General features: G+C 39.7%; 1 protein-coding gene across 7 annotated transcripts in view; it reads left to right on the forward strand.

Moving 5' to 3' along the window:
• The first annotated feature begins 2,373 nt into the window (after positions 1-2,373).
• The window catches only part of SEMA3D (semaphorin 3D), a 140,417-nt gene continuing 120,891 nt past the window's right edge, over positions 2,374-21,899 (forward strand). For 2 of the 7 annotated variants that reach the window (XM_090135207.1, XM_090135193.1), the window contains exon 1: positions 5,581-7,102. The gene's annotated coding sequence lies outside the window, so the exon portion shown is untranslated. Of the gene's footprint in view, positions 2,484-2,595; positions 3,050-5,580; positions 7,103-21,899 lie in introns of those variants that run through there. The other 5 variants (XM_090135189.1, XM_031591040.2, XM_090135201.1 and 2 more) reach the window with 5 other exon arrangements.

Genomic DNA, 21,899 nt, shown 5'->3' on the forward strand with positions numbered 1-21,899 from the left:
GAAATCTGAACAGTTGCCCAAGGCATTTGGTGTGGACTTTGGTTTTAGGGGAGAATCAAATAGGCTGTAAAAAAAAAAAAAAAAAAAAAAAAAAAGGAGATAACAGATTTTTCAACTTCTTAAGAATGTGCTGATTACATCTTCACCCAACAGTTTCCCTTCTGAAGGAAAAACAAAGTCATCATCATCACCCTCCCTATATTCATCACATCTTCACGGTGTTGAAAAGAATGCCTCCTATTAAAACTTCAGCCAATTTTTGTAAATTTGGCAGAAATTCCTGTAATGTGTGGGGTGCTTCTAAAACCCTGTGAGGGGCAAACACAGCTCTGATCAAAAAAGGTCACTCAGAAAGACAGCACTGATGCTGTGAGAAAGGTAAATTTTCTTTTAATGACTCCCAGTAAAGCTGTACTTACCTACACTTGAGATTTTCTGAACAGCGGCTTAAAATGCACTGCCATAACCAATTATTTAAAATGACACTGTGCAGACGGCGAATGTTTCCTCTGCCCGTGTTCATGGCATGACCTTGGGTAACCCTGTTGTACAGCCTTGGTGATAGAACAAGAAGCCACGTTCATTCTGTACTCCCTGCACTGAAATTCGATTAACTTTCTCAGTTTAAATTCGGCAAATAGCCACTAGAGGGCATCTTTTTTCTTGGTTTCTTCCACTTCAATAAATAATGAGCTTCATTATTTCTCAAATTCTTTTGTATAATTATTAAAAGATGAATTTTCTGTTATTTATTCCACCAAGAATACATGTTCTCATGATTTGCAAGAAGAAAAAGCAGCTCCTAAAATAAAATCACTTTCAAAAAGGTTTTCTTTTACACCTCACTGACTGCAAAATGCTTCCACAAACGGTCAAAGAGAACATTCACTCTGATTTCTTTTTCACTTGAGTCTGAAATATCTCCAGCACACGAACCAAGTGGTACTTTCCAGCATTTTTTTTTATTTTTATTTTTTAACTTTTTACCAGGACTCATGCTTGCAGAATACATCAAATTATGTAGTTCCAATGAATGCTTCAAAATTCACCAGGGATTTTCCTTCCATCAACCTGCTCCTCATTTTCTCCTTGCTGAGCTCCTTTGGGTCCAAAAAACAGTTCCTAACAAAGTGTCTGTGATGATCAGTCAGGATCAAGGAACAAGGTGAAGTGCAAGAATTACTTTACAGGAAACAAAAATGCAAACTGGGCTCTCATCTGCATCATATCCATCCCAAAGGTAACTGTGTTAAATCTAGAGATTAAAGCATTAGAAAATTTTATTGATAATAGTGAAATAAATATGGCAAATCAGATATAAAATTCCCCTTTGAAGGCCTTAAAACAGCAGAAGTCAAAGGCAACTATGAAATGACCTGTCTGAGAATTGCTGTGTTTATTTTGTGGGAGCATGAGGCACATGTAGACAAGCAGAGTCTGTGTATCTCTGTGTACAGAACTTCTAAAAGCAACATCAGGCTGGTACTGTTTAAAAAAAAAAAAAAAATTAAAAAGTGCAAAGTGTGAGGCTGGCTTCTGATTATTTTTTTAAAAAACATATTTAGATTCACTCAGACCACCCATCTGACATGGATGATAGGTGAGTGTGAAGTTCTGCTGAAGTGAGTAACATGATGGAAACTCCAATATATTCCTCTGGACTTCTTTGGTTCTGCTGTTATTTCATGGGAGCGACTGTTGAAGTCTGTTCTGCAACCATGCTGCCAGCTGAAGGCTTTCAATCTGAGCTCTTCATTGAGGGAAACACCATTTTTGAAAGAGCCCCACTGTGGCCCATCTGGAAGTGTCTGATGCTATCTGTGCCATGTGTTCAATGGCCCTCAGCCTGTGGGCAGGAAGGCTCTTCCTTGGGCAGCCGCAGAAGGAAATATGTTGGAGAGAAGGGTTTGGTGTGGGAGTGGGTTGGTCCAGGAGAGAAATTCTCCCTTAGGAAGTGGTCTGCAACATGCGAAAGCTGGAGAACCACCGATGTAACATATTCCATGGGCAAAAAAATAAATGCAAAGGCAGAGAGATGTAACCCTGGCAGCTACAGCATTGCACATGAGCTTCTGTCCAGGGAGATGGTGGAGTCACCGTTCCTGGAAGCATTCAAAAAATGTGTAGATGCAGCATAGAGGGATGTGGTTTTGTGGGCAGCATTGGTGGTAGGTGGACGGTTGGACCAGGTGATCTTAGAGGTCTTTTCCATTCTTAATGCCTTAATAATTCTATGATTTTCTTAATCATGCACCAGCTCCTATAGCCCTATGCCTGCTTGCTGCCCAGCTGTTTTCTCCTTATCAGAAAGTGTGCTGAGCTCTTTTTTTTTTTTTTTTTTTTTTTTCTTTTTCTCCATTCCATCTGCCACTCAACAAACTGCATTTCAGCTCTAGCAGCAGAGTGCCATGGGAATAATGTGCGAGGACCTTTAGATGTTATGATCTGGATCAGCATCTGTGCAGGACGATCACAATATCAGGGTGAGATACTCCTGTGCCAACCCAGAGGTCTCTGATTCTATGAACACAAGGGAGTTCTGCGGTCGAAGGGAAAGTGTCGTGAGTGCAGGGTCCCTGTATTCGCAGCGTGCTGCTGCTGCAAAACATATGCGTGTGCACTGTGCTGCTCGATGGAGCAATTGCTTCGCGGTGGCCGCGGCTGGGACAGACTCCGAGAGCAGCAACAGTGGGTGTGCGCCTGGGCTGGCAGACACACACACACACACACGCGCGAGCAGCCCATTTGCTGGAGGGGTGTGCATGTGCGTGCGAGGGTGTGGAAAGGGGTGGCGGGGATGGAGGAAGGGAAGCCAGGGGAAAGTCTGACACTTCGCGCAGAAGGAGCGAGACCCTCCGCCGCCGCCGCCGCCGCCGGGGAGGAGCCCGTCCGGCTCGCAACGCCTCCCAGTCCCGATCCCGGCACCGGCCCCGGCCCCGCACCGCGCTCAGCCCGCACCGCGCTGCCGTTCCGCTCTCCGCAGGTACCACGCAGCCCCACCGCTCCGCGCCGCGCCCCGCAGCACTTTTCCTCGCATAGAAAGGTGCAGGTAGGGGAAAAAGTGCATGAGATCCCCTTCTTCTTGCTAATCCCGGAGACTCCGCCCGGCTCGGGACGCCTGGCACCTGGCGGCGGTCGTGGGCCACCTGCCCGGCTATCAGAGAGGCGGTGGGAGCCGGGCTGAGGGGCGCTGCTCGCGGGCAGTTCCTCCGTTCTGCCCTGGGCAGGGTGGGGCTGAGGGGTCCGGGAGAAGGAGTTGGAGTTTGGGGGTTAAAGGCTGTGATGAGGTGGGACAGAGGTTTGATCCCGCAGCACCGGCACCTATGCGTCTGTTCCTGCTTTGCATAGGTGTCTCAGGGTGATGCGACGGACAAAGTTAGCCTGCATCCATCAGGGAAACTGTTGCGTGCTGAGTGGTGGCAAAATTCCTTCTATCCCACATAGTCCTCCGGCACTGCCATGAGTGCAGCTCTGCCGGACTTGTCCATCACTTGGAGCAATAGAGCACCTGATGGGCTGGGCTGCTCAGTGGAACGACACTGTTTTTCTTTGGGCACTGACTGCCCCTCCTTTGCTTTGTGCAATAACACAGAGGGTGGTAAAGCTCCTCGTTTTGCAGCATTACGAAACGAAAGTTGTTGCTTCTAGAGAGGAGTCATTCCCGAGTGTTAGGTAACTGGTGGCTGTGTACTGAGGAAGCACAAGGCAGTCAACTATGTTTCCTTAGAAAACACTTCATTTTGCTTCGAAATGGGAAAACTTGTGCAAGAACAATAGGGATCGATGGGGCAGTCTGACCATGAGCAGAAAATACCGTGCAGAGAAAGCAGCAACTCTACCCTGCATCTGTGGCTCTGGCAGAGGCCATAAAGATGCGGGCTACAACTTTTGCAAGCTTTTAGTATGCTGCTTTTGCTTTTTTTCCTACTAAGGTGTAGATCTAGACAGTAGGTTAAAGTGAGTTGATTTTGCTGTTAGCCACTGGTATATGATATGGCATAATATTTTGCTACTGTTTTCAAAGCCCTCATTAGTATAGTTGATGTGATTTTCATCTGCCTTTTAATTAGTTCATTATGGGCCTGATCCTGAAAGGCACTTGTCGTCATCTCCTGCAAAGGTTGTAATAGCCAAAATCTTTCCTAATTTAGTAAAAGTTGGATGTCTAAATATCTTTCTCAGGAGGAATTTGAGTATTCTAAACTGTAATTATCAACCTGCTGCCGGACATAGGTATCCAAATTCTGCAGGTGTCATTCTTTCTTAAAATTTCCAAGACACATCCTGCTCTGAGATGCTTCATATATAGAAGCATTTCAGCCTTGATCAGGCAGAGTAACTTGGCTTCACTTCTATTTGAACTTTATTTTGGCTTCAAAATCCAGACTAGTCTGAGATCCAGGAACTAAATTTACTTTCCCTCTTCTTACCACTGGATCAGTCCAATGGGGGTTCTCAGTTAGGTGAACAGAAGGGACTCCCCATTAGGTGCTGAAGCATAGAAATGTGCTCCAAATCAGGCAGAGTTCTCCCGCAGTTGATATGAGGGCTCTGCACATGGCATGCTTTAACCAGAAATGGAAATAGAATCTTCACCAGTACCCTCTGCCATATGTCTGTGGTTACAAGAACCGAAATAAGATGCTCTCAGGACAATAATCTCAGGAAAAGAGAAGTATTCAGTAGTTCTGAATAAAATGAGTAAATATCAGAAAGATATAGTTGGCTTGGTGGGTTGCTGCAGTCAGAGTCCCTTGAAGAGCAATACCTGTGTTGGAGGCCATTCTCCAGTACCAACACTCACTTGCTTCTCTCCAGCTGCTGTGCTGTCAGCAGAGCAAAACACTCTTCATAGCAGCTCTGATCTCATCCTACTTCTCTCTTTTTTTTTTTTTCCTCCTTTTTTGCTCTTTTTTTTTTTTTTTTTTTTTTGAGAAGGTTGATATTTTCACTATGTTCATTATGCAAGTTTTACTGCACCCTTGCAAATCTATTTAGATTGAATTAATTGAATTAAATGAAAAGAGTCCCTAGGAAAAAATATATATATATTTTAATCAAGCTAGAATATTAAATGGGAATTGATGTTGTTCATGGGGAAAAAGTCCTTTAAAGTGTTTGAGGATGATGAATCGTTATTACAGAGATTCAATACTGATAATTAAGCAAATCAGCACTTTTATAAAAAGCCAAGCCAAAGCTGAAGCAATCTCAGCAAATCCTATCCCTACTTTGGTCCTGTCAGTAGTGGTACACTGAGCATCTCCTTCCCTGTTCCATCACACAACAAGTAGAGGTGTAACTGCTCTACAAAGTCAGAATCTTTATGGTTTATTCTGCAGAAAGTCATAATCTTACAGAGTTGCTCTGTAAGAATGCTGTCAGCCTAAGGTGGTAAAAATAATTATATATTTCTGGATTCTTTTTGAATCTTTGTTTTGCAGTTTCTCTTTTCATTTTGCTGCTATAGAAATTTGAAATCTTAGATGTTTCTTCACCATTTAGCGCTACAGTGTAGACATACTGGTTACCTATGGCTTTGGAGGGGCTGATTCATCAGCTGGGAATCAGCTGAATTCCCAGCACATACCAGCATGTCTTTGGCTAAAACCCCTAATGCTGGAATTGGCCACCGAGCCACCTCTGTAGTCTTTGAGGTTTCCTACACGAGGGAATCCTTCACTGCTAGTTAAGCAGGCTTTCCCACCGCACTCTCCTGGCAGGGCAGCCTGTGGGACAGCCAGGACTATATTTGGCCCATTGTCTTCTTAACCTGGGGAAAATGCTTAAGGTGCAACCCGAGTGTCCTTAAATTGGTGCAGTGAATGTGTGATGTCTTTGCTTTCCTTGCCTTCTGGACTTTCTCCAGCTGCAAACAAGCAACAGAGATGCTCAGAGCAGAGCAATACCGGAGAGACATAGAGCATGGTGGCTGTATTTAAGCTATGTGTGAAGCAATTTTTTTCTCTATGGGTGTGCTATTTATATCTTTTTTATAGTGCTGCCTCTCTGTCACATGTAACAATCTCCCCCCCTGCCCCAATATTTCTGTCTGGGTTTCATGTATTTCATAAGCTAAACAATGGCAATGAGTCAGTGCTTAAATTATCTCTATATAAATCTTTAGCCCTTTTATCTTCCCCTGTCTATTCAGAAGGCACCTCTTTGGCATTGTTATTTTTCACAACCTAGAGGCATGCTGTGTGGACATCCATGTGTTATCTGACAGTGGGTGATTAAAAAAAAAAAAAAAGAGAGAGAGAAAAGAAAAAAAAAAAGCCCTTATTTTTGACTCTCTCCAGCTTAAATGGAGTCAACGTCATATGGAGTGAATCCAGGATGAGTCAGAGAGCAGTATTGCACTCCAAAATTCCAGTTTGCATTACAGCTGGGAGGCAGCATTTAGCATCATGTGGATTTATTTTCTTTTAACGGGAACTCCAAAATAATTTATGGAAGTCATATAGCCTAATGGACAGAACAGATAACAGTTAGCCAAGAAGAACCTGGATTCCCATCTGGGTTGAATCATTGACTCAACTTGACTATCAGAGTTGTGGGTGTGGTATTCAGGATTAGAACATTATACTGGCCTTAACTAAATCATTGCCCTTCCCTACAGCGTAACTGGAAAATACGATTAAGGTTCAGAGCTCTACTGGTACCTAACAGTTTATCAACAGTCAGCTTTACTGGTTGGACTGAGTGCAGTACACAACAGACATTTATCTGCAGCCTTAATTTGCAGGGGGAATCCTGAATTGGTTCAGGGTACATGTGGCTAAAGATAAATTTCTGCTGTAGAGCTTCTGTGTACATGGAGACCTGTAACTCATGAGGACATTCTGCACTGCGTGGATTCGCACTATATACGTTACTCAGCTTTCAGTAATGCACACCCTTTTTGTACATCTATGCATTTTTTTCCTTGCTGTGTTACTGTAAACACAGAGTCATGTGAGTTTTTCCTTTTGATGTGGTCAGTCTAAAAGCTAAATAAATATCCCAAATTAAACAGTTTCCAATCTAGCTGGTCAGTGAATCAGGAGCCTTGCTGGAAGCAGATGTGATGCAAGAGAAAGACTAAAAAGTCCTGTAACCTGTGAGTATACCCAATAATATACAGATTTCCTTGTTGATGTTTTGTTATTTATTTTTTTTCTGAAAGGGAGGAGGGAAGTTATCCATTTTCCTGGATTGTCTCCTGCTAAAAATCCTGAAGACGCTGCAGCCATTTCTCTGATCTCATTTTGCGTCAGCATAACTCAGGTCTAAATGCACTGGGAATAGAAGGCCTAGGATTAGCTGAAAATTATACAAAACTAAGGCTGTCATGAAATGAAAGACTAGTGCCTGTTTGCAGTTGCTCTGTTTTTAGTGACTTCAAGGGACTTAAGCATGTGTTTAAACACAGACTGCTGCGTGAATGCTCTTTTGAAAGAGGCACTTTCCTACAGTCTAAATCTAGAGTGAGATCAAGTCTTTTAAAAGTTAAGTGCAGTCCTGAGGGCTGATGTGGCCAAATATTCCAGCATAATCTTGGCCAGAGCTTTAACAGTTAGAACAGCTAGATCTAATGGTATGTGCCTACCTAGCTTGTTATATTCCCCTGGAATTTATCAATGACACACTGCATATAATTGTGGTTACTTTTTCTCTGTCTAAAATCCTTTTTTGGTTTTGTAAGGGAAAGATTGCAAAGAGGGAGAATGTAAAAAATTCTTTCTCAACCCAAAGCAAAAAAGTTGCTTTTTATTTTTTTTTTTCCACAATGAAGAATTAAAACAATGTCTGTTACTCTCATGCTTAACGTCAAAATCTCTGCTAAAAAATAGTAAGAAGAAATATGATGTATTTTTCATATGGAACTTATTCCCTGTAATTTTATAATGCACATATGTGAGGTTTTATGAAGACTTATGCTAAAAGGTCTTAGAAGCGTGTAACAGAGGAAAATTGTGTTCATAACATCCTTTGGAATCAAAAGGGCTAAACAGTTACATTTCAAGAGAGTAAATAAGTAGAATGAAGGGGCAGTGACAAATAGTGACAGACTCTTTCAGTCTTCCCTTTTCTCCAACATTTGCAGAAAGAACCAGCCTTGACTATAAGGTTACCGCCCTACATTTTGACTTCCTTCACGTTCTGTGTTGTTTCAAATTGTAACATTCCTATGTCCAATCTCTGACTTCTGAAATATAAGTTCCACCTGTGTATAAAATACAAATCATTTATTTAATTTTTACACTTATTTTTACACTTCTTTCTTTCTTTCTTTCTTTCTTTCTTTCTTTCTTTCTTTCTTTCTTTCTTTCTTTCTTTCTTTCTTTCTTTCTTTCTTTCTTTCTTTCAAGCAGGTGCCTAAGCATCTTTGTTAGCGCTGTAAACACATCTTCAAAGCTACTGTATGTTCTACTAACAATGGGATTATGTGTTATTCCTTTGAAGATCTGTCATTTAATAACAATCAGAGGCACAGTTAAGGGTGTAATTAGCATCTGTTTTCCAAATTTCTTACAATTCTGTGTTTAGTAGGAAGTACACATGAAGAGCGGCTATCCATTATTGCTTTTGTTTACATAAACTCCAGAGTCTGTTGCAAAACAGTGTACCTGTTCTCATTCAGAGAACTTCATATTAATTTAATAGTGGTTCAATAATATTATTCCCAGTCTGTCCTGGTGTTTCCAGTCAGTAATGAAAGTTCTCTTGTTTTGAGCACTGGTGATGCATCTAAACAAACAAACAATACCCACTTACAACCATAATGTAGAGCAAGAGTCAGTGAGCACGAAAGACTGTAAGAGATGTAGGTTCCTCAAGAATACAAGTAACAAAACCTGTTTTATTTGGTAGAATAAACAGAGATCTCAGCCTGTTTTTCTTTTTCTGTTGTTGAATGGTAGGAGCATCAGAGCGAAGTTGAATTTGTAATGGCATTATGAGATCCCCTATTGTGAAAGATAAATAGCAAATTTGACCTAGTGCCCCAGTAGAATAATTACACTGAATTAACTTGACTTTTGGTTCAAGTGACCTCGATTTAACAAATTAATTTCTGATCAGTGTAGCTTCAAAGAGTCCGCTTTATTCTGGGGAGGACATTCTAAAGGTACAAAGTCTCCACATGAACAAATCTGGAATTTTTTAATCCATTGAGCCATGTAATACTTTGAGTTGGAGAAGTAGCCTTAGTGTTCAACTGCAACAGAACTCTTGTCTTCAGCAGGAAATCTGCTAGAAGAAATACTGTGCAGAAACAGAAGTTTACCAAGAAAGAGAAAACATAATTCAGTTTTATTCATCTTTGGAGCAGACACAACAATTTTTACCTGATCTTTGTGTATCTCAGCATATTAAAAGTAAAGACATTACTATCATCTAATTTATGGTGGGCATAATACTTTAAGTCATTAATCTGTAGGAACAAGCCTACTTAAAGAAAAGAAATCCAAGCATAAAGGGTAGGTAATAAAACCCAGATATTTTTAATATGTCTATTCCCTTCCTAAAATTGAAATATAAAATCATTTTTGGTAATGAGTTTTTTTGTCAATTTGTATATCTCCATTTCAGAGTTGTAATTTAGTAATATAGACTTCTTGAAGAGGATTCTCAAAAGTAGTCCTGGATAAGGAGTTCCACAGTGATCATGCTTATTACAGGAAACCTACTCATAGACTGAATATGCCCCATTAATATAATATACTCTGAAGCTGAGGGTCAAACGTCGGAAATAAAACCGCTGCACTGAGGAAGTGGAGAGTGTCCATAGGAAAGATGGCAGCACAAAGAAATGACTGTGTTGAAAAAAATAGTGATATAACAAGCTTAATCTTCAGCTGGTGTTGGTTAGAGATGCATAACTCAAATTAGTGAAATGATATGTAATAGCTAAGGGCAGTCATATATCTTCAGAAGGACTGAGTAGCTCTGAAAGCTGAAAGAAGAAATCAAACTGTAAACACTTGCTTTCAGTTATTTGGGAGTAGAGTTGTAAAGAGAAGCCAGAGACTGAAGTTCTGAGCAGAGCTGCTGCTTGTGCAATGACTGGATGATTGTAATGGGATTCCGAAAAGCCAGAACCTGGAGGGAAGGCTATGGAAGCCAGTTTGTAGAAAGTTAGGCAGAACATTTAAGCCGTGAGCTATGGATTTCAATGTGGAAGAGATGGGTAGGTCTTCTGTTTTCAGTCTGACGGAGAACTGGGCACCCTTGGAGCCATGTCTGGGTTTGCAAGTAAGGTGGGCAGAGCAATGTTTCTTTTCAAACACTGCAAGCACTGAACAGCTTGGGATAACCACAGATTTGTTGTACATGCACCCAATAGGCCAGGTGCCACAGGGGATGTGTTGCTAAGCAGATTTAAGGTTACATACAAAGCTTTGGTACAGAAAAAGGTAGTTTTTGTATTGATCTCCAGCACCAAGGCTGAAGAGGTCATAAATATTTATTATGAATCCAATCTTTTGGATAAAATAATTTTAATAGACAGTGATATTGTACATTACTGTCTGAGTCATTGTGGTCTCTCAATCTGTTGTTTTATATAGTATGTAATATTCTCAGAACAGAGTTTTTCTCAGACCTGATGAAATCCAAGGTGTTTATTTTAGGACTCAAGTTATTGTGCTTTTTGTTGTTGGTTATTTTTATTTATTTATTTATTTTAATTGATTCTGTACATTGAACTCAAAGTTTTAAAGCTTTGGGGAAAAGCTTACTGGAAGTAATTTTTAGAAGGTCAGTCCTGCCTAACTGAGAAAGAAGTGAGAGAATTAATGCTTCTAAGAGAATTACTAACACTATCCAGGCTTAAGGGTTTTGTAGGCCCTCTAGAAGAAAAATACATTTAAGTATGCTGTACTGTGCTGTCTGTCTGTTAAAGATGAGTATCTAGGGTAATACTGTTTGCAGTGTTCAGATTTATTCGGGAGTTATAACTCTATGGTTATAGTCCCATAGTGACATCTACAAAAAGCAGACGTATATTATCTCATAAAGCTGCCTCAGCTTGAATTTTATTTTAAAAAAGTGTCTATCGTAAAGGAATATCTTTTCCAATATGACACCCAGACAACGTGTACATCTTTCAGTGAGTTTTCACATGGGAAGAATTTGTACCTTCAGATCAAATCTGTATAGATTGCTCATGCTGAAGACTGATTAAGCTCACAAAATAAAATATATGTGATGGAGGAAATTATACACTAATATTATGGTATCTCTCTGAAAATCGCTGCATCTGCTTTTATTTTTTTGCCCCCTATATATTTATACTTTTAACTTTCTGATAACTATTATGCTGTGCTCATGAGCCTAAAGCTCCATGAAGCTGAAGTCCTTTTCTTCCTGTGCATTTTCCACAGCTCATTGCTTTCCAAAAAGGCAACACAAGCACTGATATACAAATGATAACACAGAGACCAATTTTCTCAACCAGGCTTAAAGTCAAATGCTTGCTGTATGGATAAATTGTTGTGCTTTGGCTCTTAACAACTTCTCTTTTTTCTTTTTTTTGTTGCTGTTGTGCATTGCTGAGTAAGGATGAAAAACAAACACACACAAAACACTTCTAAAAGTTCAAATGCCAATTTCTGCACATTTTCAGTCTGACACAGAAGCGGGAGGTGCGTGCAAGCAAACAGTGCAGGGAGTGTGTTCCTCTTAATCCCAAACATCCGTCTTCAAAGCCAAAAAATACAAATAAAAAAGAAAAACAGAACAAAATGAAATGGTCATATTCAGTTTAACACCTGAGGTCTGAGTCCTCTTGGTTTGCCAAGCTTTGAGCCAGGGCTTTTCCATTGCCCTGAACCAGAGTCTGGTCCAGGACTTGATGGCTGCCAGAGTGTCCTGTGGCACAGTGGCTTGGTCCCTTCTAGCTGGAATTGCCCATCCTTGCCTCTTCCTTGCAGTATGGCTGCAGGTGATTTCCAGGCACAGGACATTCTGCTCCAGTCTCCAAATTTTTCTCCCTTCTGCAGTTTAATCTCTTTCCTACCACAGTTTAAATCTGTTTTGAGCTTTAGTGAAAAATCCAAGTGCATTTATGGTGTATCCTGTTAATTCCCAGAAATGATTCAGGATGAAAAGTACTTCATTCCTCAAGAGTACCTCTGCTTAGCATCAGTCTTGTTTGTGTAGTGTTTACTCAGACAGATTTCAGGTTTTGTGTCAGATTTTCATGACAATGGTGAGAATGTCTTTTTTTATGATAGCAGTTATGCCACTGATATCATAGGCATGGCTGTTCTGCACTTGGTCAGTGCAAGCTGTATGTCTATTTTAGTTCTTGGTTATCAGCCTGTTTTAATGATAATAAAATCTGCCTTAATGAGTGACATTAAAACAAAACAAAACAAAAAAACCCAAACACTTCTATCCATCCATTTTGTTCTTACATTCCTTCCTTCCCTTCCCTGTAAACAAGGTAAATGCCACTTCAGTGATGTGAGAAGAGCATTTTGGAAAGTGTTTGGATTCATTATGCTTTATTTTCCATGCAGGAATTTACATGACACAAAGGAAAGTGGGATCTGACACCTCCAAGATAAACTGTTAGACTGTCTATGAAGTTCTGCACTGATATTTATAAGTGAAATGGCATGTTATACCAGAATAACTAGGACACAATGACTTCAAATAAAAGTAATGTTGCTATCTTTGGTGCAAGTGTCAGCAGCGGATGCCAAGGTCCTTGGTGATGTCCTTGGGGGATTCTCACAAGGCTTTTCAGCATGCATTATAATATTCCTACTGTCTGTTTTCATTCTTTTCTGAACACAATAGAAGTTTGTGTCCTAGAAGGCTTGATACTGTTTAGGTTGTGCTGTCTCTCATAAGTCATCTTTCAGCCACATGGGAGAAGAGGTGTGAGCACAAGTAGTTAGAAGTTGAAAATATGCTGCTGGAGGATGAAGATATCAATGACAATGAAAACAAAGGTTGTTCTGCAGATACAATAGAAGCTGTATAGGTGTTATGTTTAGAAGGATCCAGAGATTCTCACTTAGTGTCTCCTGTGTTTTCTTCTAGATCTGTACCTTTAATTTTTTTTTTTTTTTCTTCCAAATTGTTTTATTAGATCCCGCTAATGGCATGTAGTCTGAGCTTCAAATACATCACATTATGGAAAGCTTTCCAGTCTTAACCTGTATATGTGCCACTACTCAGAAAGAAAACACAATTATACTTTGGAAGCAACAGCAATTTCTCATTCCCCTTTTTGCACATAGTCCAAATGAAGATGTGGCTGCAGTCCTGTGGTTTTCTTTTCTTGTGTAGCTGTCATTTCCACCTCCTGCCCTTCTGTTGGGCTGGCAGACAGTTCCAAAATAGGCATTTGAGGTTTTGGTAGCGTTTGCTGCTGAAGGACATATTCTTCATTCCCTGCAGAGATACAGTGGTGTGTGAGATTCTCTGATTTGTGTACAATCTTGAAGTAGAGTTTTCCTCTTGTGGTTCACATAGCATTGTTTGGGAACCCTGTAGCAGAACAAGTATGTTTCCTTGTTCTAAAGCAAAGTGGTTAGACAAAATTTTCTTATTTTTGCATAGGATGTTTATCTGTTTCAATTTCAGAAGACAAATATGGAAACACAATCTAATTGCAGAATCTCATGTTCTTGATGTCTCCAGATACTTTATCTGCATAACGAGCACTAGTCTTTAAATAAGCTACTGGATTCAGTGTGGGGGTAAATTTGAAAGGTTTTGTGATCTGTTTAATACTTGTTGGTCAAATGTCCCTACAGTAACCTGGACTGGAAAACCATTCACAATTATTCAAACATCTTATTTGAAAGGGCTGTGATTCCTTAGCTGTATGTTTCCAACAGGCAGTCCATGCCCTCTGCTTACAGTTTCTGAGAAAAAAAAAATGGGTTTGATGATAATTTGAATTTGATACATGATTGTTTTGATTATCTGGAGCTCAAGCCAGCTGTTCTGGAAGGGGAGAACTACACAAGCACAGTACAGAAGCTTTTTATCATGTCATTTTTTTGGATAATATGAGAATGTCACCTCTTTTTACCTACCTGGAAGTTTGAACACATTTTTTCTTTTTCAGCAAAATGAAATCATTAAAAAAAAAAAAAAAAAAAAAAAAAATCAACACAGATAAATAAATAGAACCTACAGAACCTACTTTACAAATCAACATTTTACCCAAGTGTGAGTCCCAGGAAGGCTGGGGACTTAGCTTGCAGAAGTTTTCCCCAGAGTTATTCTGAGAAGCAAGTATCGCCCAGTACTGAAGTCTGCTCTGGTCTGATAAGGTTTGTCTACATGCGGAAGTCAACATACTGTTAACATAACTGTACAGAGTGGTATCTTCTCCACACTCTCTGCATGATCAGTCACAGGGTATATGTCCTAAGTCTGGTTTCAAAGTGAAGTGAGCTGCTTTCTAATTAAAAGGCTTAAAATATACACTTCTCCATGACATGACAACAGAATGGTTGGTATGTTGCTGATCAGACTCTTATTCTACCCAACTCTCGGTGACAAGCCCTAAATATTTCATTTTTAAGGTCTTGATGAATTGCAAGTGCAACAAACAATATTTGTGCCTGTAGTGTGATAGAGAGTACCTAGATGCTACTTATTAGGACTGTGCTTATTGAAATGAATATACTATTTTCACCGAGTTTAGCGAATGCTCTAATACTATGTTCATGTATTTACTTGTTTCACAATGATGCCTAAAAGTCCAATCTAGATTTTTTTCTCATTCTGCTATTACTGACATTGACATCCAAATAGAGTTTAGAGAAGAGCAATAAAATGAGAAGGAAGGCTTTGAGTCAGGTTTGATTTACAGGGAAAAGTTAAAGGATTTGAGCGTGCATAGCTTGTTTGAGTTTGACAAAGAAGAGGATAGGACTGTAAATATTTCAATTCCAAAAACAGCAGAGGATTTGCTTAATGTTAAGGACATTCCAAAGGTTAGGGTAGCAGCTCAGCAGATCTGGGGTTAATTCCATGACACATGTCCTTGGGCAAGTCATTTCAGCTTAGATCCTAGCAAATTCCTAAAGGCACCCAACTGCCTCTTCTTTGTCTACATCTTTGAGTGTTAGTCCAGTGATGCTGAAAAGTACCTAATTTAGACTTGTTAAATTGCTAAATACTTCTGTAGGTCTGGATCTTGGCCTCTACCTCTATATGTCTGTAAAGGGGTAAAAACTACCATATGTCATAAAAAGAGCGTGAGGATAATGGATTTGGAAAATATGGGTATTCAGATGTTGTAAAAATGGGAGCCATGCAAGTATACCAAGTAGAGAAACTAATTAAGATGGGGTTTATTTCATGTCTCTGTGTTCAGTACAGAGTTGAGGTGCTCCTAAGGGCCATGCACTGTGTTTGGCAACAGTATCTGAGGCGTAAGAAGAATTCACCCCAGCAGTGCCTGTCTCCACCCTCTCCAAGGGGAGCCAAGACAATGCATGAATTTTAGACAGATGAAATGAGGCAAACTGAATGAATAAAATGATCAAATAGAATCAACTCAGCCTGATCTTAAGGGAAAAAATGCCTTTAATAAGCGCATTTGCTGAAATGTTCTTTTACAAGAACTGCAGAAACCACCTCAAAGAACTTCTGTTTTCCCTCTGTTACATCTAATAAAATAATCTGGGAAGTCTTCTATTAAAAAGTAACTATATGATAGATCTTCCACATCTCCAGTTTCTAGGGCACAGTTCTTATTCAGGCCAGCAACAGCCCCAAAGTGCTATGGTGCACATGCTACTACTGAATATTGTATCCAATAAGGTCTACGTGTCCCAGGTTACCTAATACTAGTTTTGAAATTCTAAGCCTTTATAACTGAAGTTTCAGAAAATCTACCCTCAGTGTCTCTTGTTTTAGTGTGTCTTCCTCACGCTAGTTGAAAATAGCTCTAGGTGGTAGCTATGTATTAGAAAATGAGTGATCCTCAGAGAAAATACAGTTATGGGTGCCATAAACTGAAAGAAAAAGAAACATGTAGAAAAATGAAAATTATCCAAAGGAGAGTTAAAAAATTTATGGAGGTTTCTATCAGAGCTGCTAGAGGTCCATTTACAAAGCAGCTGTAAGATGCTGGGTTTCTGAGGAAAGCTGAAGCAATAAATACTCAAGAAGATTGAAATAACCCAACTAGGCCCCTGCTAACCCGTACAATTGCACCAATTTCCATTTCAAAGAAAGATGAGCTTAATTATTTTACCCGGCTATTGGCAAGACTCTGCAATAGAGTCCTCCCTTGCATTATTACATTCGTTACCCTGTAGGACAGCAACATCTCTTTGTGACTAATTTACTTTTTGGTTTGCATTCCTCAAAGAAAAGGCCTGCTTTCATGCTTTGTCCCTCTTGTTTTGGTAGCTCCCACCTCCAGTCTTGCTAGAGCTCATCCTCACACAGCTGGACTTATTTCCCTCACAACTGCTGGTCACTTGCCTGCTTTACTGGCTCTGCAGGGAAGGGAAAGAGAGCATTCCCTTGCTATTCAACCCTTTGTTTTCTGGATCATCTATTAAAAGAGACATTGCTGAAGTGAGGAATCAGACCGTTCAAGGACAAGGGTTTGGTGCTGAAGACCCTGTGGTTATTTCCATACTGGGGTAGACATATGGTTGGAAAAATCTAAAATATGCTGAATTCAGAAGAGCAAAATACACTTCCAGGAGTTTGTATTACTTTTTCTTGACCTTGCTGACCCAGTACCTATTCCTTTGAGAAATCAGAGATGGTCTGTTCTAAAGACTTAGAAGTGAGTTTCAGTTTCACACAGGGGATCTAAACACTGTGAGGATCCTGTCTTGGTGTGAAGCAATCCTGGTCAGATCAGGATGTGAAATAAGAACTCTCTCATTGAAGAAGAGTAATTGAAACACAAGACTCTGAGCTTAAACACCGCTGAAGATGTCTGTGGTCATATTCAACTTCAGCAAGAATCAGCCAGTGAGGCAGCCTCGAGGTGCACCTATCTGTGGTTCCTTGGGAGCTGGACATGAGCTAGGCACAATTATTGGACTCTTTAAGGACTCTTGTGCGTTTATCCTGCAGAAATGCAGATGCATGAGGCATTTACATTCTGAATAGTTAATGCAGAAGGAAATAAAGGTGAAATTGATGTGAATTGCACTGAAATCAGTTAGCTTTCTCAACACTCAAATATCCTGATCCTGCATGTGACTGACTTCAAGTCTGTGAATTCCCATCTTTTGATTAATGCCATAATTCTGGGAGTCTAAATAACACCTTCCAGGTGCCTACCCCTTTTTTCTTACTTTTCTCCTCTTAATCTCACCCAAATGCCTGATGTGGACAGTGAAAGATATTTAAAAGTGTCTTGTCCTTCAGACACAAAAAAGACATTTGTTTACATGAATCCTCACAGGATACAGCCCTACACATCCACAGGTGGTTTTAAAACATAAAGCAGAGAAGGAGAGACAAAATAGAAAACACTGACAGAATTACCATGTTGCCTATATATAGCAAAGAGGCTGTTATGCCCTGCTTGTTACTTTTATTATTAATAACTATCTCATCTTTTGCTCCCTCTTTTTAATCCATCTGTTGTTATTCATTACACAGTTGCACTATAAGCTGCAAGTAGGAAGAATTCTTGTATCCCTTTCACAGTATCTGTAGCACTATAGGGTCCTGCCCCTGACTGGGGCCTCTAGGCACTATCCCAATATAAATAATACATAAAAATAGATCAGCAGTGTAACATCTATCAGGAAAACCATACAAAGACCTAATCAGTGTTTGTGTATGGAATTGCTCTATTGTCTCCTGTGTGATTCATGCAATAGCTTGCTTTAGTTTTCTGAGTTAGAAGACAGATCATAAAAAGCCTTGTATCAGTGGATTATGTGCAGTGAACTCTGAGATCTGTAATTACTAAAAAAGGGAAGTATGCCAAAGACGATTTACAAGTATAGGGAAGAATGCATCTTTTGTGATGTTCAAGACTTTATCAGGTTTTCTTTGGAGGTTTTCCAAGATGAATAGCAGAAAACAGCCCAAAAATGTTAAAGTAAAGCAGTCAAACCAAACTTCAGCTGCAGCAATAACTGCAATAGCCCAAGGGTTTGCAACAGCTTCCTATCTTGACACAGTGTTGATTGTTCGTGAGGAACCAGGTAAGATTACATTAACCAAATCAATTTATCTCAGTGATGCAGACAGCTTTTGATGTGTATAATGGCATTACCTAGCAGAAACAGCTATTAATAATACTGCCAGTTGTCTTACAACCATTGTCAAAAAGCTCATTCACTCTCAGAGCATGAATTGTCTACACACTATCTCCAAAAATCATGAGTTTAAACTCCACTGAAAAAAGTTGTTAGAGAACAAAAGTATACCCCAGAAATGATGCATTACTATCCACATTTAGGTTTGAATCATAAAGATGCAGTGATTTCTCTTGTACATCTTTAGATAATTGTTCCTTGCAGTGAATTTGGTGAGACTGCTGAGAGGCTTTAGGGGGTAGAAATCAAAGAATCAACAAGGTTGGAAAAGACCTTCACGATCATCCAGTCCAACCATCCACTTACCACCAATATTTCCCCACTAAACCATGTCCCTTAGTACAACATCTAAACGTTTCTTGAACACCTCCAGGGACGGTGACTCAACCACCTCCCTGTTCCGGTGCCTGACTAAATTATGTGAATTGCCTTTCATAAGTCCATGTACTGGAGATTTGCTTATTGTGACAGCAAAGCTTTTGACCTATAGCACTAGTTCTCAGATACTTTTTGAGAGAAATTGACTCCTATCACTTTCCACTTTCAGTGCAAACGTGCTTTGCTACAAGTACTTTTTTACTGGACTCCAGCTGTTGGAACTCCATTTCTGTTTGATAATCAACTGTGGGCTCCAAGAAGTAAGGTGGGAGCATTTAAATTAAGATAGTCATTTAGGTTCTCCATGTAATCAGCATAGAGGGAGACACGTCAAATTCCCATCCAATAAGTGGTTGGGAGGATTTAGCCCCTGAAGGGCATTTTCCCTCTAATAACTATAAATGGACACTAGATGAACTTACTCTTAGTTTTTAGAAGACTATATTTAGGATAGAGAAATCACAGTATTTATTAAATTAATGTAATTGCTTTTGTGGGTATTGGGAAGGCACTGGAATATTAATAGCATCCAGAACTTGTAAAGCAGCATCTCTGAGAGAAAACAGTAATCCAATAATTGCGATCCATTTAGACTCCAGTGCTTTGAGGCAGTGAGCTTGGATGAATCTCTGTCAATACAGAAGCCAGTCTCAGGGGATCTCAGAGGATTTGGACACAAAACCTCTGCACTATGGTGGTGGCGTTTTCTTTTTTTTACCTCTCCCCTTCATCACTGGAGAAACATGCTGTTGCAAACTTGGAGCAGAGGTTGCATCTCTTGCTGAACCCTGACAGTCTTGTACGTTGTTGTCTGTTGAAGCTGTTGCTCACCAACAGTGCTGCAGGAGTGTATGGTATTTAGTGTAGGAGAATCGCATAGGGTTTGATTTTGGTGTCATCATTGCCATGGCTGTTGACATTTGCATCTGAAGGGAGCATAACAGCTTTCTGTGTGCTTTCATGTGTCATCAGAAATAGCATTAAGAAGTAAATCAAAGAGAATGTAATTGAAGAGACTGAAGCATTTTCCCTGACTTCAAAGAGTTAGATAGTGTCTATTAAATCCAGAACTGTGTCTACAGGCACAATATACATACACATGAAAACAAAGAGTTGCTTTCTTTTTTTTACCTGCTTTCTGTAGCATCCCTGTTAGGCTTCTATGGTGAATCCATGGTAGCAGTTTTCCTGCTGTATTGTTATAAAAGTGGCATGACATTATTTATGTTAGCATGTTGAAGGTCCAGCACTAGAGGTGTAAGCACCGAGAACTGTACAAATCAGGTTCCCAGATCTTTCTATAAGATCAGGCAGACATGTGGATCCTGATTTCAGAATATTACTAAACAAATTCTTACAGTTGTGTAGAATTTGTAAATGGATGTAGAGTAACTAAAAGTAAATTGTTTGCATGATCCAGACAAACCTATAGAGAAAAAACGGTTTCCTTTGCTAGTCTCTTCCTTTGCATCAAGCAGCAAGAAAAGAGGTAAGCAGTTGCATAATCTTCATTCATATCATTCACATTCACACGTTGGGAAAAGAATTCACAGCATGAGAGTGGGCTCAAAATTAAAAGAGAAACATCCCCAAGGCTTTTGGAATAGGAAAGAGAAAAGAAGCTGCAGAAGCTTCGCTCTCATGATTGTTAAAACAAAACAAACCACTGAATGGCAGAGAACTGATCTTTGCCATAAAACATTTCCTGAAATTCCCTCTTCTGAGATCCATGCTGATTACTTATTTGTTGTAGTTTTTTTCCTCATGAATAAAAATAAAAATTAGCCATCTCATATTCTGAATACATCAAGAGGATTCTAGCAAAAATTTTGCAGATTTCTTAGTTGTGATCAGTTATTAATCCCTTCTTAATAGAATGACCTAGGTTGAAAAGGACCTCAAAGATATTAGTACATGGTGAAAGACAATAAGGAACTTATCCTCTATCCTTTGTTATAGCCCTACTATCTAAAAAGGATAATAACCTATTTATGTTGTCAGAATCACAGAATCTCAACAGCTGAGATTGTCAGGGACCTCTGGGTCCCTCTGTTCCAACCTCTGCTCAATTAGGGGCAAGGTGCCCAGAGCCATATTCTGGCAGCTTTTAGAGATCTCTAAGAAGGAAGACTCCATGGCCTCTCCATTATTCAATCACTGTGAGCCTTTCATCTTCAGTCTTGTGAGTCTATTTCCAGCAAGTACAGGAGCACTGCTCCTAAAGTGTTTAAAAGAAACTAGCCAATGTGACTGTGACGGCTTTTATCTCCTTTTCCTCATTTTTGAATTCCATTTAACAGGAAAGGTGAACTGAGGGCAACTGTGTATAAGATAGTGAACTTTTGTTGTAAAAGTTGGCCACTGGGCAGGATCCTGTAAAACACTTGAATGCACTGTAGTGGGTATCAGTTATTTGCTGCTTTTTTTCTCCAAGTTTGTCAAAACCCCTCTGAAAACAGAGATTTTAGCGATCATAAAAGGCAACTGATATTTTAGCCTAACATTTCCTTTTTAAAAACCAGAGTTATATTTCAAATATTTTATCTATAATTTAACACTGCCTTATAAAACCTAGAATCTATTTCCCTTTTTAATTTCTATTTGATGGTCATGTTCACCCGATTCTGATGTCTGCACTTACAGTGAGGGATATTTTGCAATGTATTGCCACGTCTTGTGTTCTTCCACAGAAACTGCACATTGAACAGTAGTATTTTTTAAGTACCAGAACTCGATGAGATCCTTTGCTGGCTCTATCACTTACTATCAATGCTGATGGCTTCAGTGGCATGTTTCCCTTGTGGAAATAGGAACTGCAAGGGAGACAGATGGGTTGCATCTGTATTTGCAGGTTAAACAATGCCAAAATACAATGTTTGCTAGCAATAGCCTGTGATGTTAGTATACTCTGTTGTTTTCACTTTTTTCAACTAGCCCTTTTCCAAATTGCTCTGGGATAAGCTGAGGGAGTATGGAAGGCTCCCAGGAAGAAGTATTTGGAATACATCTGTCCTGAAGGGAACAAGAGTTTAGCTATATGAACAGAAGCTGTACCAGGCTGTTCTGGCTCAGGATGTGTGAATAGTGTCTGTCATGTTTTGTTTATTGTTACATTCTTAGATTTGGGATCTGGATGCTCAAGTCAGAGCTGCACCAGCTTGACTGTACCATACTCATGTAATTACATTCACTTTTTCTCCACCCATCTTTTGTTTGTTTTTCTTTGTAGATGTAAGCCCATCAGGGAAGGTATTGACA

Source organism: Phasianus colchicus, chromosome 1 (assembly GCF_987193195.1).
Source record: "Phasianus colchicus chromosome 1, bPhaCol1.hap1.1, whole genome shotgun sequence".
Taxonomy (NCBI): Eukaryota; Metazoa; Chordata; class Aves; order Galliformes; family Phasianidae; genus Phasianus; species Phasianus colchicus.